The sequence below is a fragment of the Rosa rugosa genome, chromosome 1, assembly GCF_958449725.1.
Source record: "Rosa rugosa chromosome 1, drRosRugo1.1, whole genome shotgun sequence".
Taxonomy (NCBI): Eukaryota; Viridiplantae; Streptophyta; class Magnoliopsida; order Rosales; family Rosaceae; genus Rosa; species Rosa rugosa.
In genome coordinates, this window is record NC_084820.1 from 37202843 (window position 1) to 37209879 (window position 7037).

General features: G+C 39.2%; 2 long non-coding RNA genes across 4 annotated transcripts; both read left to right on the plus strand.

Moving 5' to 3' along the window:
- Window positions 1–478: 478 nt before the first annotated feature.
- On the plus strand, window positions 479–3405 carry LOC133736438 (uncharacterized). 3 transcript variants are annotated; one of them, XR_009859569.1, is made up of 9 exons: window positions 479–792; window positions 873–1003; window positions 1469–1593; window positions 1852–2033; window positions 2181–2279; window positions 2549–2871; window positions 2948–3041; window positions 3145–3223; window positions 3321–3405. It is a non-coding gene; the product is annotated as an uncharacterized LOC133736438 (long non-coding RNA). The 3 variants fall into 3 exon arrangements; XR_009859568.1 differs by having other exon boundaries at window positions 2147–2279; window positions 3321–3402; XR_009859565.1 differs by having other exon boundaries at window positions 1852–2279; window positions 2549–2615; window positions 2710–2871; window positions 3321–3400.
- A 135-nt stretch (window positions 3406–3540) lies between these two features.
- Window positions 3541–4467, plus strand: LOC133736447 (uncharacterized). The gene is made up of 3 exons (XR_009859572.1): window positions 3541–3677; window positions 3763–3854; window positions 3989–4467. It is a non-coding gene; the product is annotated as an uncharacterized LOC133736447 (long non-coding RNA).
- The last annotated feature ends 2570 nt before the right edge of the window (window positions 4468–7037 follow it).

Consider the following 7037-nt stretch of genomic DNA (forward strand, 5'->3'; position numbering starts at 1 on the left):
TAGACATGAGAATGATGCATCAGATGGTTTTCTTGAGAGATTAATGTTTGAGTGTGATATAGGTGATCATGACTGTCAGGAGCTTAAGAGGTTACAAACAGCACCAGTTAGAGACATGTTCTTAAAGCATTGAAAGAAGGCATGAGGTTACTGAAGGCTGCCAGTTTGAAGACCTTCCTGTTTGGTTATGATACTCTTCTTCCTCTAAAGCTGGAACTTGGGTCCCTATCAAGTACATTTTAGAAAGATTGCAAGCACCCTTCTGTGTATGGAATTGGGAGGTTCGGCTTCAAAGTTCTGTTGGTTAGATTCCTGAAGATGAGATGACCCTCAGGTACTCTTCATGTTGTGTGGAAAGTTCCAGAATAATTCAAAAGAAATCTTTAGGTAGCATAACAAAACCTTATGTTACCTAGAATTATCATTTTCTTTTGATTCAAGATATAGTCAAGTCTAACTAATGTTAGTATTGCAGAAGAAAATCGCACCAACGTACATGTACAGCTCACACTGAGGCTTCATTTAGAATGGCCTTGGAGTTGCAAAGCTGATGGGATGCTAATATGATAAGCTGTCTATGTCATAACCTAAAGTTCTCAGTTCATGTGTGTTTGTGGCACATATATGGCTCTGTAAGACTGTGACTGTGAGACTGAGTTAAGGATCATAGATTGCTTTAACTTTTTGGTTATTTGGGTGCACCTAGGTTGGACTGTTGGAGCAATGCATCTGAGGCACCAATCAGACCTACATTTGACAAGCTGTGGGGTGGCCATGATAGATGAAAGAAGGGTAATTTGCTTGTAGACACAAAGCCTGCTTCATTTACTTTTGTTTCCCCTCGTCACTAGGAGATTAATTCCTTTTTGCAGAGGATTGGGCAAGTACTCATGCATCCAATATTTGATTGGGAGCCCAGCCCAGGTCTCCGTTCCCTATTCCTTTTTGCTGATACGAATTTGCCTGTATGCTGATCTCTACTTGTGCAGAGAGGATAATCAAGGTATGAGTAACAGATTTTTTTATTATTTTACATTTAGATAAGTTGATTTTAAGGAAAATATATAGATAGAGAATTATAGGGTGCAAGATTGTTATATGTGCTGTCATTCCAACTGAAAAACAGTGATGAGCAGAGAAAATTCCTATAGAAATCTGTAAAGTAACATGACTATCAAAACTTCTACTGATATCAAAAAACTTTTATGGACTTTCTAGTACTAATTATTTACAGTATCATAGGCCTGTTACAAGTATACTATCAAAACAGCTACATGCCTGTATATACTTGCTTGAAGTTCTTGAGTTTTGAGTGTCTCTGGCATTGGCTTGAAATTCTTGCAACCAGCTTTATTTGATTCATATCTGTTTCTTTCAAAATCATCTCTTACTATTTAAGACAAGTGTGTCTTCATATTCACATTATTTTAAGCAAGTTTCTTACCGTAATCCAATTAATATATTGCAGGTGCAGTCAAACCACCATTCCTTGCGGTAGAATGTCAAGCAACAATATTACAACATGCAATTACAAACTTATTTTGTATCACCTATTTGACTGATGGATGAGGCAGGCTATCTTACCTAAACTAGGTAATTTTTCATAACCATCTTAAGTAAGCCTATGTTACAAACTAGACTGATCCCATGGCATGAAATAGTTGTGCTATTGGCTTAAGATATTCGAGGTGTGGAAGAAAAGAGTGGATATGACCATGAGGTCCATTCCATGAAAATTCACTTTTGCCATGTTTTGAAGACTGAGATTAGCATTTAGCCCATTGCTGCAACAATGTTGTTCCACATAGATTTATGAGTTCAACTTATTATCTATTGGGTTCGGTATCACAGATTGCTTTTAACCTTTTGGTTAATTCGATGTATTATGGATGGAGCCTAGCCAAGCAGCTGAGGCATCTCTTCGAGTGTCTCAACTTTATTAGGAAGCTGTGCATGGTTTTGAGGTGTGAGGTGTGACTATGAGCCATCATAGAAGATTGTTCAACTTGGGATTGTTTCTTTGGTCTACCTAGGTTGTGCCTGTGTCTTTACTGCTGATTATAACTTATATCTTCATATACTGTTAATAATATTCCGCTTCCTCTGACGCAAGTTGTTTAGAATTTATTATTTTCTTTTGATTCAGGTTACTAAGTCCTCTGATTTTGTATCTAATGTAGAAGAAAATCGTACCAAGATACATGTAAAGCTAATATTTACCGATGCTGGAAGCATTTAGAATCGCCTTGGAGTTGAGAGCCTGATCGAATTGTACTTTGGTAAGCTATTATATGATTTATATCATAAGTTCATAACTGGTGCCTTGCGGCATGGAACTGCTGTTACTTGTGACTTAAGTTGCAACTGCATGCAGCTGTATTTTCTGAGAAATGTCTACTCGCTTTTTATTTGTATACAATTTACTAGAGAGCATTTGTTTTGTCTGTATTATTGACTCTGAACATTGTTCTGTTAGATTATGAGTAGCGCACTAAATCGAGCATCAGAGATTGCTTTTAACTTTTATTGGTTGTTTGGTTGTACCTAGGTGGAGGATGGGAATAATGATCTGCCAATATCTGATAGTAATCCCAGCTCGACCAACTTCCAAACACGTCTCACTTCCCTATTAATGTGACAGAGTGATAGACTGAAATCGAATCACCGACATCTTCGAACCTGCCTTAAAGATTCTGTACTTATATGCAGAGAGGATAAGCACTACATCTTCCTTCATCAACAGAATCTTCCCTGTAGTTTGTCCGCCAAACAAAGACAGCACGAGCTGAAATGAGTGAACTGTTGACTAGCTTGTTGTCAAAGACGGATACATTAACTGCCACCGTACCAGTGACTGTTCCAGGAATGAAGGTACGAATAACAAACATCTTCATTACATTGTTCTTGCACCTTCACATCAGTTGAGCATCAAGCATTGTCTTTGTAGCTATTAGCTAGGCAGCTCATGGCTTCCTCACATACTGAACTGAACTCCCTATCAGCTTTAATTACTTCTGCGGCTTGATTTCTTAAACATACAGGTAATTGCAGAGCAGTGTGATTACTATATATGTTTGTCTGCAATGTCTGATTTGTGTATGAAGTCTCTGGGCTTATTAGCCAATTTAAGTTGCTTATATACAGGAAATGATGATTCTCGGTCATGTATAGAGCTGAAAGGATTCTGGACTTCTCAAGGACAAGATGATCCTCACCTCCTCAGGTTTGTCTTTCTCTTGCACTGACATTTCAGATACAAAATTTTCAATAAATACTCGGATAGTTTATAAATTGTAATTGATTATCCTCTTCAAATTCAGGTTATACAATTCTTCTATTTACATAATTTGGCATATAGTGTAGATGCTACTACATTGAAACTTGAAGCATTAAGAATGACATTGGAGTTTATGGGATGCTAATTTGGTAAGCTGCATATAATTATAATAATAGCATAACTTGAAGTTCTTCGTTTTCATGCTGGAGTGATTAGCTATGTTACTAATTTCTTTTTACCTTTTTCATTAATCAGATACCGAGGTTGGAGTAGCTTAGTCAGGCAACTGAGCATCTTATCTAATTATGTATATATTGTAGATGAGAATCGCACCAGGCTACTTGTACTGCTCATATTGAAGCTTGATGCATTCAGAATGGCATCAGACTATCAGAGTTTGGTAAGCTACGTGCATACCTTTTTGTATATTATATCATAACTTGAAGTTTTTGGTTTTCAAGTTGGACTGATTAGCTATGTCACAGAAAATCTTTTGGTTAATCACATGGGCCGATGATGGAGCTGAGTCAAGAGCATCTCTTCCAAGCGTCTGGACTTTATTAGAGTTATTGGGAAGGTATGCAAGGTTGTAACAATGACCTGCCATCGGAGAATTTAGACTTGAGATTGTTCCTTTGGTCTATACTAGATCCTGCTAGCTTGTGTGTCCTTCTGCTGATTTAACTTCTAATAGGAGATTCTCTTTTGCAGAGGATGGGGCAAATGAGCATGCATCCAATACTTGATCGGAAGTCAAACTGCTATTCGTCAAGTTCCCCAACTCTGAAATTCACCCTCTCAGTCTACTTCACAAGTTTCCTGAACCAGCTCTGAGTAGAGAGGGTCTTGGGGAAGGATGGAAAGGGTTTGTGTACTCTTTGCAAGAGGTTTATGACAAGAATGGTGCTTTGGAGAAGATTCGGAGCTTGAATGGTCACGATGATGGCAACTCGATTTACGAATCTGTTGTGTTGTTCCACAGCAGAGGTGAGGAAAGAGACGGATGCCTAGTCGGAGAGAAGATTTGCTCAGTTTAGGTAGGCAGTCTGAGTTTGGTAACTAGTTGCATTATGACTAGTGAGTAGTTGTAATCACCTATTGATTTACTGTCATTTTGATCGACATTTTATGTAATTACTCAGTATTCAGTATTCTACTTATCAGGCTTTTGCATGAAATTACGTACTCATCCCAACCTCGAGCAGTTTTGAGAATGAGAATGAAGTAATCTTCTGTTCAATTGATGATGATAACTGAATAGAAAATACTTGCAATTTTGACTTTGTTCTGAACTGATGCGCATCTCTCGAGTGCATCAATACACAATCTTTTTTCCAGAAGAAAACCAAATAAAAAAAAGAGAGGTGTTGTAGTATAAATGTCTATATCATGTATAAGATAGGTATTTGAGTAGGTGCTTGAGTGTATAATGTAGGTATAGTGACTTGTGTGACAAGCTTTATGCCAAAGGGGAACAAGTATGACAATCATCATCATCACAGCCACAATGTGAAGCTGCAAATGAAGATGCCACAATGTGAAGCTGCAAATGAAGATGCCATCAAGTTGCATTATTATTTAAGCACTCACACCTCAAATGTATCCCTATAAATACCTCTTTTGTATGAGATGAAAACACACTTGAATCTCCATTCTCTCTGCAACATTACTCTCTCTCTCTCTCTCTGTTAATTTACGTTTTTCCTTAAACACGTTATCAGCACGAGCTCCTAGCCCTTGCTAGCCATACCGTGCGCTGCCCCTGCGCTAGTTCCTGTGCAGATCAGCCTGTTTGCACACCCCGAAACATCTTGTTCAGAACCTCTGATCAAAATACTTTCTGCATAAAAGTTGTTCATCTATGTCTCTTCTATCTGATCTCCAAATTTCAGCCTTATTGGAGTGGTTTTGATACCTGTACATCATTTGAAGTCGGAGTTGTTCAGCATGCTGGTTCCTGTGCAGATCAGCCTGCTTGCATGCCCCGAAACATCTTGATCGGGACCTCAGATCAAAATCTTTCCTTCGCTAAAGTTGTTCGTCTCTGTCTCTTCTATCTGACCTTCAAATTTCAGCCTTATCGGAGTTGTTTTGGGACCTTCACTATTCCGCCAAAAGCAAGCAGCACCTTCTGCCGAGTCCCTGCGCAGCAGCTGCCGAGCCACCTGCCAAACACTTTTCCGGCGACTTTCCAGACACTTTTCCGACAACTTTTCGGACACTTTTCCGGCGACTTTCCGACAACTTTTCGGACACTTTTCCGGCGACTTTTTGGCAACTTTTCGGTCATTTCCGACAACACTATTTCAAGGTATTCTTTACTAAAAGTTCCTGCTTTTGAGTTTTTATTTATTTTTCTCCTCCTTTTTCTTTTTTCGGGGACTTACAATTAAATAGCGGAATTATAGAAATTCACGCTAAACGAACTAAGAGCGTTCGTAATCAATGAACTAAGAGCGTTCATAATATTCGGACTAAGAGCGTCCGCAAACATCAATTTATGAAATAAAAGCGGAATCGTGGGATTCACGCTAAACGAACTAAGAACGTTCGTAATCTATGAACTAAGAGTGTTCATAATATTCGGACTAAGAGAGTCCGCAAGTATCAATTTATCAACTAAAAGCGGAATCGTGGGGATTCAACCTAAACGAACTAAGAGCGTTGGTAATCAATGAACTAAGAGTGTTTATAATATTCGGACTAAGAGCGTCCGCAAACATCATTGTTTTGGTCTAATCCAAATATTCTTGAAAATTGATTTCTTGGTAGCATAGCTCGGAAATCTTATTATTTTAGTTTTCGTGGAAGTTTAAACTCCGAAACTAATATATCTTCTCTTCCTATTTTTCAGGATGTCGAATGAACCTAGACTCGATTTTCAAATCCTTGACTCAACAGGTTTGGATTACCATAGTTGGAAAACCGACGTTGAGAACCATCTCACATCGAAAGGGATATTGCCCATAATCCAGGCACCAAACGCGGGCCTTGTGTTCCAACGAACACCCATAAAGCATGCACAAGCAATTATCTTGATGCGACGTCATATGGACAAAGCACTCAGATTAGAGTATATGTCCATTAAAGATGCAAGGGACCTATGGGTAGCGCTAGAAGAGCGCTTTGATAATATCCAAGATTCCCTCCTCCCTGACTTGAAGGTTCAGTGGAACAATATACGCTTCTCCGACTTCAAGTCTGTTGCTGAATACAATTCAAAAGCTCTTTGGCTAAAAGCCATGTTGAAGTTCTGTGAAAAACCTCTCACAGAAGAAGAGCTAATTGAGAAGACTCTCTCCACCTTTCCCGTCGTAGCAATTATACTATCAAAGCAATATCGCATTGAATTCAATGCTGGACGACTTACGAGGTTCAATGAGCTCATCAATATTTTGTCGGTAGCTGAGAAGCACGACAACATCCTCGTAAAGAATTATAATTCAAGGCCCGTTGGAACCAAAAACGTTCGTGAGGCGAATTATAATGCACCCAAGAGAGGGCACAAGGAGCGGTACCCTAATAACAGGGGACAAGAAGGACGAATGGGTCCATATAACCGCCCCAATAAAGAAGGAAACCGCAACTTTAGAGCGGACACACGTGGTGGAAACTACACACGTGGGAGAGGTGGATACAGTAGCAACATGGGCCGAGGATATGGTAACAATATGGGCCGTGGAGGTCGCACCATGAGACGTGGTAGTAGCAGCAACCCTCCGAGGGAATATCCACAACGTGGACAACCTGCACCTCAAAT